Source organism: Mesoplodon densirostris, chromosome X, assembly GCF_025265405.1.
Source record: "Mesoplodon densirostris isolate mMesDen1 chromosome X, mMesDen1 primary haplotype, whole genome shotgun sequence".
Taxonomy (NCBI): Eukaryota; Metazoa; Chordata; class Mammalia; order Artiodactyla; family Ziphiidae; genus Mesoplodon; species Mesoplodon densirostris.
The window spans coordinates 29,741,137-29,764,589 of NC_082681.1; the positions used below are offsets into that span (position 1 = coordinate 29,741,137).

Below are 23,453 nucleotides of genomic sequence, written 5' to 3' on the forward strand. Positions count from 1 at the left end.
GTAAAATGGGACCAATAATAGCGCCTACATGATAGAGTTATTGTGAGGATAAAATAAAATTCATGCATTGTTTTAGTAGAGTGCCTGGCACACAGTAGGTGCACCTGAGTAGAATTTTAGAATTTTCATTGGCTCATGGCTGAGTGAAGGAGGAAAGGGGGAGGGGTCCTGTGTTGTTCTTCATTGTACGGGACCCAGCTGCATTTCTGTCAATTAAAAATATAATATTCAGAAAATCCTCATCCAGATATGGGAGTTTATGGAGAGGATGGAAAAGTGATCCCAAGGGAAAAGGAGTAGGTGGTGGGAGAGGAAACAGACTGACTGTTTTCCAAAATAACTTCAAAAGCACGGAACCAGCAGGTTCTGGAAGTAAAAGAAAATGTACTGAAGAGCAAGAACATAGAGGAGAAGTCACTGCCTAGATCAATGTCATGAAGCTTTTCCTCTATATTTTCTGCAAGGAGTTTTACAGTTTCAGATCTTACATATACATCTTTAATCCACTTTGAGTTGATTTTCATGTATGGTGTAAGATAAAGGTCAAATTTTATTCTTTTGCATGTGGATATCCAGTTTTCCCAACACCATTTGTTGAAGAAACTATGGATGGAGAAACTTTCTCCATTGTGTATTCTTGGCACCCTTGTTGAAGATCAGTTGACCATATATGATGCTTGGGTTTATTTCTGGGCTCTTTATTCTGTTCCATTGGTCTATACGTCTGTTTTTATGCCAGATACCATATTGGTTTTAATTACTACAGTTTTATAATTTATATATATATATATATATATATATATATATATATTTTGCGTTATGTGGGCCTCTCACTGTTGTGGCCTCTCCCGTTGCGGAGCACAGGCTCCGGATGCACAGGCCCAGCGGCCATGGCTCACGGGCCCAGCCGCTCCACGGCATGTGGGATCCTCCCAGACCGGGGCACGAACCCGCGTCCCCCGCATCGGCAGGTGGACTCTCAACCACTGCACCACCAGGGAAGCCCTATAATTAATATATTTTAAAATCAGGAAGTATGATTCCTGATTTCAAAATATATTCAGCTTTGTTGATTCAGCTTTGTTCTTCTTTCTCAAGATTGCTTTGGCTATTTGGAGTCTTTTGTAGTTCCGTATGAATTTTAGAATTTTTAAATATTTCTGTAAAAAATAGGGATTGATATGGATTGCACTGAATCTGTAAATCCTAGGCAATGATTTCTTGGATATGACATGAAAAGCACAAACAACAAAAGTAGAAATAGACAAGTGGGACTATATCAAACTAAAAAAAACCAATTCTGTACAGCAAAGGAAACAGCAGAGTGAAAAGACAACCTACAGAATGAGAGAAAATATTTGCAAACCATTTTTCTGATAGGAGGTTAATCTCCAAAATATATAAGGAACTCCTACAGCTCAATAGCAAAAAGCCAATACCTGATTATAAAATGGACAAAGGACTTGAATAGATATACAAATGCCCGACAGGTATATGAAAAGGTGCTCAGTATCACTAACCCTCAGGGAAATGCAAATCCATACCAGAGTGAGATTGTCACTTCACACCTTTTGGATGGCTATTATCAAAGCAAAAACAAAAACAAAAAACAAAAGACAACAAGTGCTGGTAAGGGTGTACAGAAATTGGAACCCTTGTACACTGTTGGTGGGACTTTAAATGGTGCGGGTGTTATGGAAAACAGTATGGAGGTTCCTCAAAAAATAAAAAATAGAACTACCATATGGTATGGCAATCCTACTCGTGGGTGTCTATCCAAAAGAATTGAAAGCAGGATTGTGCAGAGATATCCCATGTTCACTGCAGCATTATTTACAACAGCCAAGATATAGCTAATGTCCATTGACAGATGAATGAGTAAACGAAATATGGTATGCATTTACAACAGAATATTATTCGACCGTAAAAGAGAAGGAAATTCTACCATATGTGACACCATGGGTGAACATGGAGGACATTACACTAAATGAAATAAGCCAGTCTCAGAAGGACAAATAGTGCATGATCCCACTTATAATGAGGTAGCCAAAAGGGTCAAAATCATAGAAACAGAGCAGAATGGTAGTTGCCATGGGCTGGAGAGAGGGGAGTTGTTGTTTAAGAGTATAAAATTTCAGTTATACAAAACAAATAAGTTCTAGAGATCTGCTATACAACACTGTGCCTATAGTTAGCAACATGGTATTGTGCACTTAAAGTATTTTAAGAGGGTAGATGTTAAGTGTTTCTACCTCAATAAAAACAAAGTAAAACAAAACTAAAAGCATCAGAAAAAAAAAGAATATGAAGGAGAAAAACTCAACATCTTTAGAATCTCCAGAAAAGCATCCTTGGACAGTAAATGGAACATAGGATTGGGAGTCAAGATGCAGCCACTGACCTGCTGTGTGACATTAGGTAAATCACTTCCCCTCTCTGGGCCTTTGTTGTCTCATCTGTAAAATGATGGCTTAGACTAGCTTTCTTTGTTTAAAACACTCAGTAATGTGTGTTTGGGGAAATGTATGCTTTAAAGGTTTGCTATTCTTATCATCATCATCATTATTATTCCTACTCAAAGGCTTAATTTCTGTAGTTTGCATTCCTTAGCCTCCTTTACTGTCTTGGAAATGAGTCGGCCCACTGTTCCTGCTCTCATTTGGTCATTTCCTCAATTCGAACGTCTTAGTAGGTGCCTTAGCTACCGGACTTCACCAACTAGCTAGTACCACCCCCTCCCTTGGGTCCAACTCAGCTTCCATGGTGTCAGTCCACAAAGCTGCTTGGCACTAGCAAACATTTTAACTCTGGAGTTGTGCAAATTGTTAATTAGGCTTGTAAACATTCTCCACTTCACTTCGCTAATTTTTTTTTTTTTTTTGGCGGTACGTGGACCTCTCACTGTTGTGGCCTCTCCCATTGCGGAGCACAGGCTCCGGACGCGCAGGCTCAGCGTCCATGGCTCACGGGCCCAGCCGCTCCGCGGCATGTGGGATCTTCCCGAACCGGGGCACGAACCCGTGTCCCCTGCATCGGCAGGCGGACTCTCAACCACTGCGCCACCAGGGAAGCCCTGCTAATATTTTTTGGTCATGGAACTCTTCCCACAGATACTGCTGGGGTCTGCGCCTGGTGCTTAATTACATTTGGGCATCCCTGCTGTCTGTGCAGTGGCCCGGCCACGCCCCTCCAGCCCGCCTTGCTCTTTGCTTGTAATATGCCTTCTGGGGCCCGGATCACTCTCAGAGAACACAAGGCCATAACTTGTTCCTTTTTCATTTATCAAAGAGCAGCATAGAATAGAGCAGAATAGCATAGCAGATGGGTGCAGGGGGAGGAGTTGCTGATGAGAGGCAAATAGGACTAGTTATATTTTCTAAAAAGGCCTAGTAACATTACTTTTATGTCACGTACAAATAACTAAGACCAGTCTCATAATGGGCTGGATGATATGTTTCTCTCTCTCACAGCTGCCTTCTCTCTTTCTCCCTTGCCACCTCCAGCCCTTCCCGTACAGTGTTACATGCTGTGGGCTCAATCACAACCAAGTGTCACAAGCAAGCAGATGCCCAACAGGCACTTTTTGATGGTACTTCTCACGGGGCCCGGTCTTGTAATTAAGCCAGGGTTGCCAGATTTAGCAAATGAAAAATCAGGAAGCCCAGTAAATTTGAATTTCAAATAAACAATGAATAATTGTTAGAGTAAGTAGGTCCCATGCAATATTTGGGACACACTTATTCTAAAAAAATTTTTATTTATCTGAAAATCAAATTTAACTGGACATCCTGTATTTTACCTGATAACCCTAAATTAGGTAGACTAGATGGTCACTTAGGCAGCACAGGTTAGAGACCTAAGAAGTCCATTTGCTCAGTGACATCGCACTCACTGGCCTGACTCATTGCTTTAAATCCTTGTATACACAGTGTCTTCGAGTTAAGGCATTAGAAGCTTCTGTCAAAATGTATATTTGACCCAGGAGATGTTGTACATTGAGCCAGTAACCAGTATTAGTGCCCTAGCCCAGATCAGTTCTACAGGTGAATTCACTGATCATCCAATGAAGCATCCATAAAATGAGACACAAACAGGTGAATTTAATTTGGGAGAGAGGACGATGAGCTAGGCTAGAGCCAGGGTGGTGCCCAAGAATGGCCGCAGAATGGAGAACCCAAAGTTAACCTTATACTATATGATAGTCACCTGTACGATAGGATTGAAGAGGTGATGGGTACAGCCACAGGCAGCCCCAAATACTTCCCCCACCTACAGGCACAATGCCTGGTAGCTCACCATTAGCCTTACCCTTGGGTTACCAATACTTTCTCTCCAGGCATCCTCCCAGGGGAGAGGCAGCCTTGCCTAATGAAAAGATCCCCGATTGAAGAGTCAGACCTGATTTTGAGTCTTAGCTCTGCCACTACTAGCTGTGTGACTTAGGTTGGACAAGCACGGTGTCCTCTCTTTTATTTCTTCATCTCTAAGACTTTAAAAAGTGATTCTTGCCTTTGAAGTCTCGTAGGATTGTTGGAGGAGCCGATGAAACACTGTGGGCATACATGCTTTGAAAAGAAGCACTGACAAAATGCTTTAGCAGTATTGAAATGCATATCCTCCTGGAAGGGGTGGCACAGTCCTGGTTATCTGGTGTATCACCAAACTGTCCTCCCTGAGGGGGAGAGATGGACCATAGGAAGGACAGGGATGGCAGGGGTGTTGGCTGCTGTGGGCTAGTGTCGTGAAGAGGAAGGGCCCAGGCAAAGGAAGCTGTGACTGCCTCCCCTGCCCCCAAATAAACTGCCGGCTCTAGCATTTTGCCAACAAACGATCCTATGGCATGAGCTCAGAGCAGGAAGGCAGGCCTGGAGGGAGGAGGTACGGAAGACTGCCTTGAAATACTGCGGGCGGCATTCACCAGCTCTCAAGGAAGAGCTCCAAGTTAGGGGGGCAGGTGGCCAGCGGAGGTTTTGAATCTACCAGAGGAAATTATCCTCCCTCTGTGTGCCCAGGATAAGATCTCAGAGCCAGGGAATGTTTGTAAATGGACTCTCTCATTTAAATAAATCCCACTTAAATATTTATCAGATCATGAATATGCATGTTTCTCCCTCTCAGCGCTGGAAAGAGAACCGGCATGTAATTTTTAGATGGCACATAAATAATGTAAGGGGGGAAAAAGGGATCTTTGTTCTGTGTTGACTGTGTATTTACAGCATCACAAGAGGTCTTGAAATAATGAACTGATTTTTCGCTTTCCCAGTCTAACTGTGCACATGGAGCTTCACCTTTCCTGTCTTTAGGGTGATTTGCATTCATCTGTATCCTCAGGGGAGAATTTTGGAGGCAAGAAAATGAGATGGTCAAGTTTCAATGATCAGTGAGTGAGTTAGCCGTAGCAACCCATACCCCATGCCCCTCTTCACTGGCTATCCCCACCTCGGATTGCGATGGGAGAGGGCAGTGAGCAGAGCTGGTCGTGCAGCCCCCAATTCAGATGCTCAAAGGGGAAGGTCTACAAGACACTTCCTAAAAAAGCAAATGTCACCGGGCCATGCAACCATTGTCCTCCCTAGCCACAAGAACTTGGACCTGGCTCCAGGCACCTAGCAGAGTTCAAGGGAAAGGGGAACAGGGCAGTTTTGATGAGGATGTGGGATAGACTGAAACATGAGCAAAACAAAACCTAAGCTCCCATGGCAGGAGGAGAGCTACAGACTGACTGTTCCTACTTCACCCTTCTATTTGGTGAGAAGCAGCTGTGACTGGAGCTCAGGGTGTGAGCAGGTGAGAGAAGATGTACTCCTACCCCTGAGTCTTCTCTGCTGGATTCCATGTCCCTAACTGTCCTTCCACAGCTGCACAGTCATGGCTTTGTGGATTAAGCAAGATTTGTCTGCTTTCTATACTTTTCTCCTCTATCAGTCTGAGGAATTGAGAGAGAACTGGCTTATCTTTTTATCCTAAAGCATCTTTAAAGATAGCATCCTTTCCTTGTTAGTAATCGAGCTGAAAGTTCCTGTCTGTGTGGAGTAGTAGAAAGAACACTTTACTGGGAGTTAGGAAACAGGGTGTCTAGGACTAGCTCCACCACTTACTAGGAGTGTGATGTTGAGCAAATCACTTAACCTTGCCTCTACTTCCTCATCTGTAAAATGAGGATCATGACAGTACCTCCTCTGTAAAATTGTTGTGAAGATTAAAGGAGATGATGCATTAAAAGGCTCAGCGCAGAGCCTGGCATTTAGCGGGTGCTCAGTCAAGGGAGGGTATTAGTCTGAGGAACTGATTACTCAATAGTCTGCAAACTTCCCCCAAAGCCTGAGCCCTTCATAGTCAGTAAGGAGATAATCCCTTGACCTAAAATTGTGTGATAGTCTGGTGGAGTGGAAAGATTGTTGGACTCAGTGTTAGGAAACTCAGGCTTTAGTCCTGCTTTCACTACTCATTAGCTATGTGACCCTGGACAAGTCACTTTCCCCTTTTCCTTTGTAAGCCACCAATGATACACATACACTGCCCTCCTCACTGGTTATGAATGATGATAAAAGACAGGGGAAAAGTGTTTGGAAGTATAAAGTGGTAGGTTTTCTTTTGAACAACATTAATTAGAATAATTGACTGCCCTTCCATTTTAGAGGCTTCGAGTTAAGCAATAATTTTGAGATCTCAATGACATATTAAGTAAGATCATGAAGGCAAATAGTTGATGGAAATACTTCTCTACTTTCAAGTTGGAACACTCAGAGAGTAGTAGAAAGGATGAGGGCTAGAAGCAGAAGTCAGATCCCAGAGCTCTAAATAGCTTAGCAGCAGCTATAAGGAATTATGGGGTCAGTGAGAAGGTTGCTTTTGCCTATTTTTGTCTTCTTTCCATCTCTTCTTCTAAGATGCCTTATTAAACTGAAGGGGAAGAAGTGCCTTTAGGTACAGTGATAAGACATCCAGGATTTTCTGGAGCAGTCCAAATTTCATGTATTCTTCCTTCTTTTCTAAAAAGGTGATTCCTGAAGTTAGTAACTAAATGTGGTTTCATGTTGATGCTTTTCTAAAATTTTAATCATTATCATAAGTAATAATAGCTACCATGTATTGAGTACATTTCTTTCTTTTTTTTTCAAGAGAGTAATTAAAATGGTTTACTTTCAAAAATATTGGCTTAACACAGAAAGAAGTGGTATAGGAGGAAAAAATACATGAGACAAGCAGAAAACAAATAGCAAAATGACAGATGTAAATCCAACAATATCAATAATTATATTAAGTATGAATGCACTAAAGACTTCAATTAAACATACAAATGATCAGTCTAGCTAAGAAAAAGCAAGATTTAATGATATTTGCTGTACACCTGAAACTGCCAACATTGTAAATCAACTATACTTCAACAAAAAAAGATTTAATGATATGTACTGAGTACATTTCTGTTTATCAGACATTGTGCTAAGCACTTCTACCATATCTCATTTAGTTTTCATAACAGGCTAGTTACGTAGATACTATAGCCATTTCCATTTTACAGATACTCAGATTTTGGCCCAAGGTCACACAGCAGATTGATATCAGAGTTGGGATTGAAATCTTCAGGTCTGTCTTGGAATAAACCAGAAAGAAAACACATCACCAGACCACATGCCCTGTTTCTATGTTCAGAAGACAGGCCACTGTACCAGAGAATCTTGAACATCTGCTTGGTGGACATAGCCCCTAAGATAAAGTGATGAGGAAGCTGGAGTTTGGGGGATGCTGACTTTGGACTTCTGAAGACTGTCAGTGAGGGTACTTGTTATATCTTATCTGTTCATCTGTAAGAGCACAAAAGGATTCTTCCCATGATTTCCCACAAAAATACCAGCAATCTCCCCATGCCCTCCAATTGTTGTCCTCTGCTTTCTTTTCATAGCCCTCCTAGTGGGTGATCCACTCAAATGATGGTCCACCCAGTCCTATGGCAATGGCTGCAGGGGATGGGCCTGCAGGTGGAAGGGAACTTGCAACTAGAGACACGGTCCTTCGTCCCCTTTTCCAATATTTGCCAACTTAAGCCAAACAAATGTAAGATGATAAACTGAGCTTTGCTTCACAATTCTAGGATTCAGTATGTATACTATGAATCCAAGGGAGCCTAAAATGTGTCAGAAAAGACATATGCTCTGCTTTCTGTCAGCTTATTAAAAAATGAAAATATAGATGTATTTTTGGTGGAGCCACTGGCTTCAAGATTTTCCAAAGAGCTTGTCTGTTCAGCTTAAGTTGGCTTTAGGCATTTGTATTTGCTTGTGAACGAAGAGAATGCCATTTTCTGTTTTATTATTCTCCAGAACATGTGCCCAGTAAAACCACAAAAATGCACTGCTCTAGCTTTTCCAATCATTTCCTTCTCTTCAGCCATGGGTCTAGCCTTAGCAATATATGGGACAGACAGAGGGCTGGCTATGAAGTTAGGATTGTAGGAAACTAATGACCATCCCCCATCACCAGTACTGCAATTCCAAAAGCAAGGCTTCCTTCTTTTGGCCCGAGGCTTTCTGTACTTGACTAAAACACAGAGATGTCTTGAGTGAGGTTGTGCATCAGCCATTTCTACCTCTGTATAATGTAAATATGTTTCCCGGCTCCTTTCCTGGGAACAGATTCTGATTCTGATAGAGGAGGACCAAAATTAGCACATTGGAGAAGTGAGCGGGTTGGCCCCAAGGCACAGACAAGACATGACAGAGCAGCTAAGTATCTTCATTCTATGTCTCAGTGGTCACTCCTGTCCTGTGACCCCCATAAGCGCATAATAATAATGGCTAACACTTACAGAATGCTAAGTAGGTGCCAGGAACTGTTCTAGGTGCCTTTCATGGATGTAGTCTACACAACAATCTTATGAGTTAAGTACAATAATTATCTCACTTTAAGGGTGAAGAAACAGGCAGGGAACCCAGAACCCATTCTTGCTAGCCATGGTATGGCCCAGGGAGTGTACCATAGGAGTCACTGGTCTGATTAGCATTTGTGGACTATTCCCATTTAATGCAGTGACTTGCTAATCAATAGAAGGAATAGACAGAACTGGCTGGATCGTCTGGGCAGGTGAATACCCAAGGAATGTAGAAAGGTACATAAACGCTTTCGGTTCTGTTGGGTAAAGCCTTAAAGAAAGCACTGTGACTCTGTGGGCACAGTAGGATGAGCCTGTCTTCTTACATCTTAACCACTTATCTGCAGAGCAGTTCTTCTAGCCGTAGGCAATTGCTCAGTCATATTCAGCATTTGATTTTAGCTTACGTCATTATGCGATTCCTCTTTATTCCTGTGAGATAGGATGCAAAGTATATTACTACCATTATGTTAATAAAAGAACTGAGACAGAGTAGAAAAAACTTAATACGATAAATCTGTGGCTAGCCTTTAGGGTTTTGGAATCCCACATTTTAAGTAGAATTACAGATTAGAAAACTCACCAACTCAAGAAAATATGGGGCCAATCCATTTTTCTGGAAGCTGAAACCTCAGACTTAAGAACTTTAAAGACCTTTCCAGCTTGACATATCTAAGATTCTTTTTTTATGCTACTATCCAGCACTGTTCTAGGTGGATAAAAGTGGTGGGATAAAAGCATCACTTAGGTAAGCCTTAGTCCCTGCTCTTGAAAGTTACCACCGTATTGATGAAACATAACACATTTATATATGGGAAAAAGTCAAAAGATGGAAGACAGTGGGTAGTTTTGATAAATAATATTGCACTGCTTCCTGCCACACTGTACCAAATAGAAACCAGTTATTCTTTCTTCAGTATTTTCAGAAGGAATACACCTCCACCAAGAGCTTCCCAAGAGAGAAAGAGACCTGACTAATCTTTAGAAACCTTTTCTCAGCCTCTCAGGGGTATAAAATGCTTCTGTGTAATAATTCTATAGTTTGCTTGTTGGATCTTGGAAATTTCATAGCTGATGCAATTCTTTTTAATTTCAAGCAACAAAAATTTTAAGCAATGTAAAGCCTCACGTCAAATCTCTTTTGCAAAAATGACCAGGTTTACGAGGTTTATTGTTGATTATCTTTGTTCCTGATTTGTGTCTGTCAGTCATTATGGTTTCAGGAACAGGGCTGGTCATGGTAAGATCAGCAGAGTTTGTTTTGGGGGCCTTGACACCACCCTTTTTCTCCCTGAATTCAGGGTCCCGCTCTTCTGTGTCCTCCCACGCCCAATTCTATTTCTCCACACAACGATTTTGTACCATATTCCTGCTAGTTCCTCCTGTCTTTCGGGAATTTGTAATTGAGGGAACATCTTTAAAGATCCCTTTCCCTAAAAAAAGAAAAAAATGGCATGAAGAACCTAGGGGTAAGACGGGAATAAAGATGCAGACCTACTAGAGAATGGACTTGAGGATATGGGGAGGGGGAAGGGTAAGCTGTGACAAAGTGAGAGAGTGGCATGGACATATATACTCTACCAAATTTAAAATAGATAGCTAGTGGGAAGCAGCCACATAGCACAGGGAGATCAGCTGGGTGCTTTGTGACCACCTAGAGGGGTGGGATAGGGAGGGTGGGAGGGAGATGCAAGAGGGAGGGGATATGGGGATATATGTATATGTATAACTGATTTACTGTTATAAAGCAGAAACTAACACACCAGTGTAAAGCAATTATACTCCAATAAAGATGTTAAAAAAAAGAAAGATCCCTTTCCCTGGGGGTACCTCCTTTTATGCCCATGCCCAAACCTAAGTAGGATAGAAGGAAGAAGGAAAAATCTGTTTATGGAAAGCCTATGAAAATGCCCTTTGGATTATAGGTGAGTGGCTCGCTTCGTCTGGTACAGATAACTGAGAACTGACTGCACCTGCTCTCGCCTCACTTTTCATCCTTGTCACATTGCTTACACAAACAATTTGAAATAAGTTGCCTTATTTACTTTTTCACTGGGAGCTGTGGAAATTAATATCATGCTGCTCTAGTCTTTAGAGAATGCAGGTGGATCTCTAAATACCATTGGTTGGTATGAAATAGTGCAATATCTACACCCTAGCATTTGAGAGTCCTCAAATGTTAATGACTCTGTATCGGCTGAGATTCAGGGAGCATCTAGTTCACTGCAGATTTGTTCTTTAGCTAGAAACCCATAACTAAGGTTCCCAGCACTAAAATGTTTGTTCTGCTTCCAAGTTGGTTGGATCAGGAAGGTGATATTTTTGGTAAGGAGGCTGGGTCACAGAAGAACTCAAAATCAAGGTTAGCGCAGTACATAGGAGGTAGTTGAACATCTAATATAGGATCTGAGGACATAATCTACCCAAATCTATCTCCTTCAGTTCATCAAGGTCCCTGAAATCTCCCATTTTGTTTTTAGTTAAGGTCTGACATTCACTCATTCACTTATTCAGTTTAAAAATGATAATAATCCAGGTACTGTATTATACTCAGAGTGCTGGCAGAGATGAGTAAGATGACAATCTTGTCTTTAAGAATTTCACAGCCTTGTGAGGAAGAGAAAGACATAAACACATAAAAATACTATAGTATAATCAGTGCTATACTAGAGGCACATACAGAATACTATAAGGACACAGGGCAGGCAGTGGTGGACACCTAGATCTAGGGAAGAGAATATCTGAACAGTTTTGAAGGATATGTCATTTACCAGATAGAGCGGGAGCATGTTTGTGTGTGTGTTGGGGGGTGGGGTGGGAGAGTGGAGTGAGGGGGCTGAGTGCTGGAAAGTTGGAACAGTATGTGCAAAGGCATGGAGGCAACCCCTCCCCCAAAAAACCCAACAAAGGCATAGTACATGTTGCTTATTGAAAGTGGCATACTTCCATATGGCTAGAGCATAGAGAACTAGTGGGTAAGGGCTGGGAGGACATGAGGCTAGGAAAATGGGTCAGAGTTTAATTGGATCGTGAGAGCCCTTCTGTGCCATGCTAAGAAACTAGGACATGGTCTTAGGAGTAACAGGGCACTGCTGAGAGCTTTTAGGCAGGGGAGTGCTGTGATGGGGAGATTGCTCTCTGGCAGTGGTGGAGGGCATAAAATCAGGGATATCAGTTAGGAGGATGGAGCAGGTGATGGTAGACTGAAGTTGAGTCAGTAGTAGTGGGAATGTAGAAGAGGATCTTTGATGATGAGACGTGAGGGATGATGAAGGAAGATTCAAGGATAAGGTTTCTGCTTCAGGCAGCTGGGCAGTGCCGTTCATTGAGCCTGGGAACATAGGTGGAGCAGAGGGTTTTCTGGGAAGATGAAAGTTCAGAGTCCGTCAGGTTGAGTTTGAGGTACTGGCAGAGCATCAAGGAAAAGGTTTTAGGGAAAAAACTAGACATATGGATCTAGACTTGGGGAGAGCCTCTGGAAGGCCCATGTAAAACTGTAACTGTCCTGCCTAGTGAAGCATTTTGAATCTTTAGAGAAACTGGATATATTCAACAAACAAAACTGCATTATCTATTATGCTAGAAATTCATATCATTTTTGGTAGGAAACAATGCACGCATTTTACAGAAGCCTTGAGATTGTCATTTTAAGAAAGTGAAGGGTATTGGCTTAAAGACGTTGAATGGAGGGGAGGCACTGTTGAGAATCCCAGCAAACCTTGTTAGAAGTGAGTCATGGCAGTCCCTAACTTGGAGACCTGCCAGGAAGGGTTTTAAGATCTACTGGGATATCCTAATCTACCAATGAAGCATTGTCTCCTTTTCTCCTCTACCTAGCAGGGTCCTAGAAAGGTTAAGGGCTGAGCACTAAGGGATGAGCAAGAAAAAACAAGAGTGTGCTAATTTCCAAAGCCAATGTGGGTGATTATTTGTGTCTCCATAACCCTCCCTAAGAGTGGCCATTTGAAAAAGAGTTCTGGCTTCATTATACATGGAAGTGCTATAATAGCTCACAAAATTTTAGAACCTAAAAGAATCACTCTAGATTCTACTTACTTATTAACCTGTCTCTATTCCCTTTCTAAACTGTGAGATTAAGAGCAGGCACTCTGTTTCATTCACTTCTATAATCCCAGTAAAGTCTCTGACCCAGAATCCCTGCACTCAGGAGTTGTTAGTTGAAGAACGATTGAGTCCACGCCCTCATTTTACAGATGTGGGATCTGAGGACCAGCAAGGCTATATGACTTGTCCAGGATCACATGGATACTTGGTAGAAGAGCTGGGCATGGAACTGAGGATATGGTTTGATGATGCTTTTCCTCAACATCCTTAACTGAGCCAATCACGTCTCACAACTGGGTGTTCTTGATGTGTGCTTGGAGGCTCTGATCATATGAGAAGAGACAGAATGCTTCTGGAGAGCGTTCTGTTTCTCAGCATTCCTCCCCACTTCTTAGATACATAACAGACTCTTGAAATTACCTTTAAAAACTCTGGACATAGATGCCCGTACTCTGTGTGCCCATGTGCCTATGGGAAGGCAAATGTGGCCCATTAAGTCTACTTTGCAAAGTGTGTCAACGTCAGTTTAGAGAAATCTCCGAACATCTCTTTCCCTTAATAACTCATTATGGGTCTGTCATCCATGAATTCATCTAAGCCTTTATTTAGGGGGAGAGGGAAGCTATTTATATTTTCAGTCTAATCCACCACTTGGTGTAATGAGTTCCATATGTTTCCTCCATTTTCTACCTGCTGTGAGAAGTAAGGCTTCCTTTATCTGTCCTAAACTCACCTCTATGGGCTATATGCTGGTAAGACACACACACACACACACACACACACACACACACATGTGATTTAGGAGGGAAAATGACCCCGCTATTAATTGTTATCTCTGTTTACAAACATATTAAAAATTCAAATGAAAGGAGGCTGAAATAATGCAATTCAAAGTGAACACAGTGGCAGCTAATTACCCCAAGGAGAAGGATGTAAATCCTTGACAAAACGGAGGCCCGTTGATTCAGGAATCGGGGAAATAAATGAGAAGCCTGCTATGGAATCGGTGCCTGGCCAAGCACTGCCTGCCTGCGGTGAAGTTGAAGCACCCTCTAAAAGTTCAGTGTGGCCCAGGAACACAACCTGTCAGCCTCCTCGCCTGACATGATCTTAATTAGCCTCTGTTCTACTGCTGAGAGAGCCCGCTGAGGCAGTTAGCACAGAGAATTAATCAGATCGTTTGTGGAGTCGACAAAGCAGGACAGCAGTTGACACTGGCAACTTATTGATTGGAAAGGATTCAGGGAGACTGGGAGTGCTGTAGTCTTTATTTGTGCCCCTCTTTCCCCCCCTGAATGAGGGTGTTCCACAGAGACTGTGGAGGGAGGAGGGGGGAAGGAGTGAGCTGGGCTCCACCTTAACCGCTGCCCCCCACCGCCCACCCCACCCCACCCCGCCCCACCCCGGCCAATCATATTCTGTCTTCCTAGCTTCTGTAAACTTTACTGCTAAGGCATCCCATGTAGCGGTGCTGATGCCAAACAATGTGTCTGCAAGAGAGAGGGAGAGGGCACTGTTGATTTTGTTGCAAATTGCACTTTTGCTACAGGATTAGTTGGGAAAATGGAATTTTGCCAGTATTTCCCTCCCTCATTTTGTTTACTGCCTATTTTCAACAGCTCTGTAATTGCTTTCCATTTGGTAAAAGGAACATTGTTCCCTTTTAGGTTTTTCTTATAATTGTGTTTCTTGCCCTAAACTCTGACGTTTGGGAACGTTAATGGGAATGCCACATTGTTTTGGTTCTAGATAACCACTTGGCCTTAGCCATCAAAGCAAGGTCACTGCTATGGAAGGCAGTTGGGTGGTGGGCTCAGAAAAATGTTTAACTTCTTCCATGGAGCCTTCCCTGATGGGTCCAGCTTGCTTATTGTGAACTCTTTCTTATTTGGACTCTCACAGTACTTCAAATCTGCACATAAATCTTATCCCGTCTCTCTGACCATAATGTAAGTTCTTCAAGGCTAAAGACTCCACCTTCTACTTAACATAACTCTTAACACCAACCTAGGCACAGTAAGAGACACTCAATAAATGCTACATTGGCTCATTACAACCCCTTGAGGAATTTTTGCAACCATTTGTCCTTTGACCGTGCTGCCACCTTGGCACTGTTGATATTTTGGTCTGGATAATTCTTTGGGGGTGGGGTGCTATCCTGTGCACTGTAGGATATTTAGCAGCATTCCTGTCCTCTATCCACTACGAAAAATGTCTCTAGACATTGCCAAATGTCCCCTGCAGGGGGAAAATCACCCTCCCTCCGTATGGAGGACCACTGTTAAAATAATAAGAGGTAAAATTTATTGAGCACGTTACCGTGTTCAGCTTGGTGCGAAAGACGTTACATGCATTCTTTTGTTTCACTTCCACAGCAAACCTGCCCTGGCTTTAATTGTTGTCTCAGGGGCCTCCAGGAGACGAACCTCAAAGTCACAGTTGTAGATCTACATCACAGTCTGTCTCTTCCCCAGGGAACATTTAGAAGAGCCTTCTCAAAGACCGAGCTCAGGCTCCATGGTGAATTTATGGGGCACATCAGCTACTGCTTGATGGTGTAACAATCACCCATTCATTGAAAACTAGATATTCAGCTTAGTGAGTGAGGGTTAATTCCTCAAGGAGCTTGATGAAAAGCAACGGAAGGTCAGGGCAAAAGCAACCCTGCCAGCTGTCACCTCCTTTTTTCAGAGATGTGAATACCATTACAAACAGCTACTGCATGGTAGGGGGGCTAGAGATCTATTTCTTTCACTCATACAGTGGCATTTTAAGCTCACGAAGCAGAATTACTAGCTAGCCCACTGAAGTGTCATTCCTAGCCTAAATCCTGACCAGCTGCCTTGCAAACAATGCAATCAGTCACAAGGGGGACAGGGCAAAAGAAGGCGGATAAACCAATGCAAATTTGTCCTTCTGTGGAGGAGGGGACTACTCAAAGCAACATCTCTGAATATGAAGGACAACCCAAGAGAAAAAATTTGACATTTTAGCTTAGTGTGTCTCTGGAGAGGGATGTATCTCTGGCTGTAAAGTCAATTCAAGCTCAAATTCACTGCCACCAAGGAGTTAACGATACATTAAAATTAGTCATGTCATTTGATGGAGAAATATTCTACTTATGGAAAATACCTTTATAGGACAGCTGCCTTTCCGAGTCTGAGCTAGAAATACTACAGTAAACAGGATCTAATCACAGCAAAGCCTTTTTTCAGCTTTGCATGACAGCTGTAAAATATGACAGTATTTATTAATAGTCGCTTCAGTCTAATCTGCAGCACTAGAGAGATACAATGGAATATGTTAAGGTGAGAGAACAATTTCCACAGTAACTAATATTCAGCTTTTGAAAGGGTAGTTTAATGTCTAGTGATTTTTTTCCCCAACTGATGGTCCAACCCCAGGAACAAGCTACTAAGCTAATAACCTTTGTGGAGAGGAAGTGTTTAAATGATAATTTATTGCAAGAGCTGACAACAAGTTTCTCGGCAGTTTCTCTTGTTATGCCCCAAAGCAGTCAAGGATGTGCAAATCGAAGTATTAAAAATATGACAGCTTTAGTATTTTCATTTTCAATGAAATTCTCATTATAGACAGATGCACAGTCTTTTATTCATAATCCGGTCCAAATAGTCATTCATTATTATTATAGTGCAGGCTCTCGAGATGCTCTCGTAGTTGAAGCATCATCGCAATAGATTAGACAGGCCGCAGAAATACCAAATGTCTCAGGTACTGTCAACCCTGATTATTGCTGCTCAAACAGGGGAATTGAGTATCTGTCTCTCACCAGAGAATGTACTCTCTGGGTCTTCCTAATTCATTCAGATGTAAAAAGTAGCTTGAATTTCAATAAAAATTCTTTTGGCTTCGTTTTTCCCAAAAGGCAACTAGACATGACTAGAATAGTAGCCATCTGTTACCTTCGCAATCCTTTAATCAGTTTTTAAAGTGGAGGAGAAAAAAAATCCGTGATAATCTGTCTTTTTTTTTTTTTTTTTTTGCGGTACGCAGGCCCCTCACCGCCGTGGCCTCTCCCGCCGCGGAGCACAGGCTCCGGACGCGCAGGCTCAGCAGCCATGGCTCACGGGCCCAGCTGCTCCGCGGCACGTTGGATCTTCCCAGACCGGGGCACGAACCCGCGCCCCCCGCATCGGCAGGCGGACTCCCAACCGCTGCGCCACCAGGGAAGCCCGCCTTTTTTTTTTTTTAACCATTGCCTGCTACTTTCTTTAAACTTCCTGCCAAGTAGCCATGGTAGAACCTATCATCAGTCTCTCCTTGCTTTCTTCTTCTCCAACCAAAAACAGTCCCGTAGTGATGACGACCTGCAGGTTTAGACTTTTCTGGGCGCTGGAAGCGGCTTTGCCCCAGAGAGGAATCTACGAGTTCAGATTCACATCAGAGTCAGGTCCACAACACAGCATTCCACGAGTGCGCACTATGGGCAAACCCACCTGTCTGGCTGCATTTACTCCTTTTGCTCCCCATCTACCCCTTAACCTCGATTTTTTTTACTTGCTGCCTATCTGGATCCCTGGGACTCTGGGACCAAAGGCTCTTGTGTTCTTTTGTGGACACCAGGCTTTCAGAAAGAAATGGACAACTGGAGTGCATCCACAGGAAGGCAAGTAGGACAGGGAGGGTCTAGGTAACAAGTCCTTTGAAGAATGGCTGAAGGGAAGACTAAGGGAAGAGCTAATTGCAGTTTCAATGTTAAAAGTGTGGGAGGCAATATGGCAGCCCAGTGAACAGCACACACAGACTGTGGAGTGTGGCAGGCCTTGGTTGAACTCCTGGCTTTCATTGCTTTGGCACACTAAGCTCTGTGGTCCCTAGGAGCCATCATTGAATCTTTTTGTGCCTTGGTTTCCTTCTGTTGTAAAGATACGGGGATGCCATGAGGATTAAATGTGGTAATTCATAAACTCAGGGTCTAGTACATAATAAATGCTTACAAAATGGCAGCTGCTCTTATCAAACTAAGATAATAAAATGACAATAATACGGGTTTGTTGGTTGGTACCACTGATTGGTACTGGGATGTGTGCCTGTCCATGCATGTGTGCATGCGTGCCTGTGTCTGTGTGTGTGTAGAAAGGGAGAGAGAGGGTGAAGCGTGGAGGAAGGGAGAGAGACAGGCAGAGAGAGAGAGAGATGCAGAGAGCGAATCTGTGCCTTATTTGGGAAAGTAGAACTGGATGGAAGGGATGAAGCCAGGTTATGTAAGTAGGTGGTAAACGACAGCATGCAGGAAGGTGCGAGGGACTGAAGCTCTGCTTGCCTCTCAGTAGAGTTTAAATCCAGCCAATCTGAAAACATTCCCGGTCCTCTGAGGAAAGGCCCTTTCTCCTTGTCTCGGAGAATCTCTTTCCCTCTTAAGCCCTCCAGGATATTTTAACACTTTCCCACCTTCCTGGCTCTCTGGCAACACTTTAATCATTTCACGAGGTGCCTGCTCTAATGAATGCAAGTTTCATTGGTGGATGGGGCAACAGTTGGGTTAAAAATTAATTTTTCCAGGCCCCTGAGATAAATCGCTGCTTCAGCAACAGGACTGTCAACTCCTCAAAGGCAGGACCCAAATTCTGCTTGAACACTGCCAGTGGCCTAGCACAAGCCAGCACTAGGAAACGCCCAATAATTGCTTGTTGACTGACCCACTACTTGTTGTCACTGCCCACGTTCCTGACACAATCTTCTAGAGCAAACAGAAAGGTCTGTTAGAAGGCAGGTGACTTCCTGAGAATTACCTGGGAACTGAGTAGGAGTTTCAGGTTGAGAATAGGAAACAGCAGGAGTTTATTGAACACTGAGAAGAAGGTAGGGACTAGTTGCCTCAAAGGGCACTTAGAGCTATTATCTCATTATCTAAGCTGAGAGCCACAGGCTGGGCCAGGTTCTTTCATCTCTGTGGGCTGTGCCCATTGAAGCCAAGGAGAGTTGTCTGGTGCACGAGAGTCTGGCTGCAGTTCTCAAGCATGCTGCTGTTCTGGGGGAAGTGTTAGCACCACAGAGAGCTAGGTCACTTGCACCCAAAAGATAGGTCTAATAGCAAAGTGGAAGAGTTTTTATGGAGGTGTAGAGGCAGGTTAGGACAGAGATGTCAAGCCAGGGAGGGCAGGCATAGACAAGTAAAAAAAGGGGGTCGTGGGCTTCCCTGGTGGCGCAGTGGTTGAGAGTCCGCCTGCCGATGCAGGGGACACGGGTTCGTGCCCCGGTCCGGGAAGATCCCACATGCCGTGGAGCGGCTGGGCCTGTGAGCCGTGGCCGCTGAGCCTGCGCGTGCGGAGCCTGTGCTCCGCAATGGGAGAGGCCACAACAGTGAGAGGCCCGCATACCGCAAAAAAAAGGGGGGGGTCGATAAAGAGAAGAGGGTACAAAGCGGGCAGATATCACACTTAGTAAACCTCATGACTTTTCCAAGAGCTGACTTTTGATGTACATAGCACCAAGAGCATCAATTTCAGCTTTGTATTAACAAACCAGGGTGGTGATTTTAGTAACTAAGCAAAGTGATGACCTGCAAACACAAAATCAGACCTTACTTAGCAGACAGAAATCAAAGCGTAACTAACAAAGCCTTGAAATCCACTCCATGTTTCATAATTTCAGAGATAAAATTACCCTGATTGTGCTGTAAATCTTTTAAATGACCTCAAATGTTTAACCCATTTCTCAACTCCTCACTCATCCCTGCCCTTATGCAGTGGAGTCACATCATTTGTATATTTAGCTTATTTGAATGTAATTATAGGTACTCCCTTCTGTCTCTCTCCGTCTTTCATTTCTCTCTTATGTAATCTAAAAAATTCTAAAATTACACTTTGCAGTTGTAATTTCTCCCCATAATGTTTATTCCTGAAGCAAGAGATGATCATCGTAGAAAAAGAGAAAATGCAGAACAGATACATTATTGAATATTTTAAAGAACCGTACCTCATAGTTTGAGTTATAAATTGGGTTTTCTCTTTCCTTCCTTCCTCCCTTCCGCCCACTTTCTTTCTTTCTTTCTTCCTTCCTTCCTTCCTTCCTTCCTCCCTCCTTTTTCCCTTTCCCTTCCTTTCCTTTCCTTTCCTTTGTTTCTTTCCTTCCTTCCTTCTTCCCTCCCTCCCTCCCTCCTTCCTTCCTTCCCTCCCTCTTTCCTTCCTTCCTTCCTTCCCTCTAATCCTCCCTCCCTCCCTTCTTGGTTTTTCTGTCTCTTTCTTTCAGTCCAACATTTAAAAAAAAAGACGTGGGCTTATTCTGGATGAATCACTAATGGAATTGGGAAAACACTAAGTATGGACTCAGGCCTGTGCTAGAAACCAGAGGAGGCACAAAGTCTAAACCTAGGGGCTAAGCAATTGTTGACTATCATAATGGAGAGAAGCGCCTGGGAAGGTAAATAGCAGACCCAGTGAGATAACAACAGAAAGCAGGTAAGTACCAAGTGAATGATATGGACAAAAGGGTTCTGTGGGCATTCAGAGGTGGGCAAGGTCTCTGCTCCTTAAGACTGCTTCACTCCTGCCCTCAGTCACTGCAGTAAATAGCGTCGCCACTTTACCCAGTCTCTCAAGCCAAAAGCTTAGTAGTCACCCACGAATCCTTTCTTTCCCTCATGTGCCACAGTCAGTCTGTCACCAAGTTCTGTTGATTCTGTGTCCAAAATACACTTCATCTCTGTCTACTTTTCTCCATCTCCAGTGTAGTCTAAGCTGCCATCATTTCTCATCTGGATGACCACAATGGCCTTTTAATTCATTTCCTTTCCTTCACTCTTACACCACACTCCATTCTCTACAGAAACTTAAATGAGATCATGTGACTCCCCTGCTCAGAATCCTCCAATGACTTCACACTGCAGTAAGAATAAAATTCATATTCCTTATCTTGGCTCCTGTCTGTACTCCATGGCTATGATCTGGCTTCTGTTTACCTTTATAGTCTCATCTTAAGCCACTCTCAACCTCCTCACTACCCTTTAGCCACACTTGTCTTCTTTCATTTCCTCAAACATACCAAGCTCTTCCCTGCCACAGGGCCTTTGCACTTGCTATTTCCACTGCTTGAAAACTCTTTCTCTCTATCCTTCACATGGCTGTCTCCTTCTACTTCTTTAGTTCTCAGCTTAAATGCCCCTTCTCAATGAGGCTGTCACTGAGAATCCTTTTAAAATTAGGTCCTATCCATTAGTATCTGTCTCTTCATTTCTTTCATAGCACCTTACCTAAATATGTAATTATTTTATTTGTTGGCTTACTTATTTTTTTTCTATCTCCCTATTAGAATGTAAGCTTTATAACAGCAGGAGACATGTCTATCTTGTTCATCATTTTAACCCTGCCACCTATTGAATGAATGAATGAATGAATCATTGTGCACTGGCATGGTCAGGGAAAGCTACCTTGGAGAGGTAGAGTTCGAAGTGGGTTTTGAAAAATGGAAGGATAGGCAGGAAGGATTTTCATAATCAAGATGGAAAGAATTCCAGGTAGTAGAAGTGCAGTTGCTGAGGCAAGTATGGTTCTGGCACATTTGGGCAACAGTGGAAAATGGGAGCTGCCTGCAGTGGAAAGTTCTCATTAGTAACATAATGTTAAGACAACAGGTTCATTGGTTGGTTGATGCATAATTATGTCAAGTCTTAAGAAATAGATTGCTGGGCCTCCCTGGTGGCACAGTGGTTGAGAGTCCGCCTGCCGATGCAGGGAACACTGGTTCGTGCCCCGGTCTGGGAGGATCCCACATGCCGCGGAGCGACTGGGCCCGTGAGCCATGGCCACTGAGCCTGTGCATCCAGAGCCTGTGCTCCGCAATGGGAGGGGCCACAACAGTCAGAGGCCCGCGTACCGCAAAAAAAAAAAAAAAAAAAAAATAGACTGCTTTTATTTTTCAATGTGGGCAATAGAAGCCATTGAAACTTTTGGAACAGGGTCATAATATGCAGTGTTTTAAGAAGGCTTTCCAAGGAGGAAATTAGTATAAGACTTTATGGAAAGTACTCCTTAAGCAGAGCAGATTAACCCCACCAGATAAATGGCTATAGAGGAAAAAATATGAACACACACAAGTCAGAAAGGTTTCTTTTGGCTCTAAGACCATAGAATTGAACGAACTATTTAGTGAGATGATTTGAGAAACAAATGCAGATTAAGAAACAGACAGAGATGGACTTTTGCTTCCTTTCCTCTAATAGAGAGCTAATGGGCAAAGGAGGGTCATGGGAGATGAGGAGAGAATACATTAACTTGTGTCTCCTGCTTTTCAATAAATGAGAGGCTACAGCATTAGCAGAACTGATATTTAGTTTTTAAAAAGTTTCAGGAGAGAAGCTGTCTAATTTACAAACTTCAGTTCTGAAAATTAGATTTTTATGCACCAGACTACACTGTATATAGTACATGGAAATAGGCTAATTCATCCTCAGTGTTTGAAAGAAATGAAATGCATTAAAATTTAGCAAACTGTGAATTAGAACATTCAAACTATTTTGGTACTCTAGTCGGGCAAAGATCTGTAGGAACACACAGCACTCCTTCCTGATTCTGCCCTTTGTTCATGTTCTTTTCCTCTTCCCCAAAGTCCATTTCCTTCTTCTCTTCCAATCCACAGCTTATACATCCTTTAAGGCCTGGCTCCTCTAGCCAGCCTTCAAAACTCTATTTCTTGGAGTGCTACCTTTTCACAATTCTCATAGCAATCAGAATCTGTAGTGTAGCACTCAATTTGATACTGAGTTTGATACTTTGATACTTTGCTCTGAAAGTTGTTCATGAATTGTTTCATGAATGTCCTTTTCTGTCTACCCCCACTGGAACAGTATTATATAAGCATGTATCACAAGATTTGAATAAACCATTGAGGATTGATAACAGCTTGTAGATTGGATGACAATTAACTGATAAGATGTAAGTTAGGATTAGTAATAAGATACAAAGTGTCCTATGTCTAGTATAATATTAAAAAAATCATATAATATTACATTAAGAAGGGACATAGCTTTGGCGAGGAGATCAAGGCCAAGAGAGATTGAATGAGTTGGTCAAGGTCAGAGTGCTAGTTAGTGGCAGAGCATGGACTAGAACTCTGCTCTCCTGCTTCAGGTTCATGAAATTTGATAATATTCTGGAGGTAAGTACCATAAGCAAATACAGGCCTTAGTGTTTCCTGACAGGGTTTGATAATGAATCAAAATGAGAGTGAAGTGAAGAGTACTCTGGATTCCTAAAAACAAAATGGCCCTTCAAGTTAAGTTACCTATAAGAATGTCATTTCCAGGGACCCCTCAGGCAGATAGGCCTTCCATTTGCTCCTTCTTTCTCTGAGTCAGAAAGTCCTGAGTCAGAGAGAGCCATTCCCTGTGTATAACCTGGATTATAAGCAAACAAGTGATAAAGTAACGTTATCTTTTGGAATCTCATGGTGATAGGATCCCTTGGTTTTACTGAGGAAGCCCTCAAAGATAACTGGGTTTTAGAGGAGTCTGCATTATGATGTGTATACCTAACTGTATACTATTTAAGATCAGACCCCT

At 42.8% G+C, this 23,453-nt stretch overlaps 1 protein-coding gene across 1 annotated transcript in view; it reads right to left on the reverse strand.

Moving 5' to 3' along the window:
* Positions 1-23,453, reverse strand: part of GRIA3 (glutamate ionotropic receptor AMPA type subunit 3) — a 282,812-nt gene that overhangs the window by 181,975 nt on the left and 77,384 nt on the right. The gene's annotated exons all lie outside the window — the stretch shown is intronic.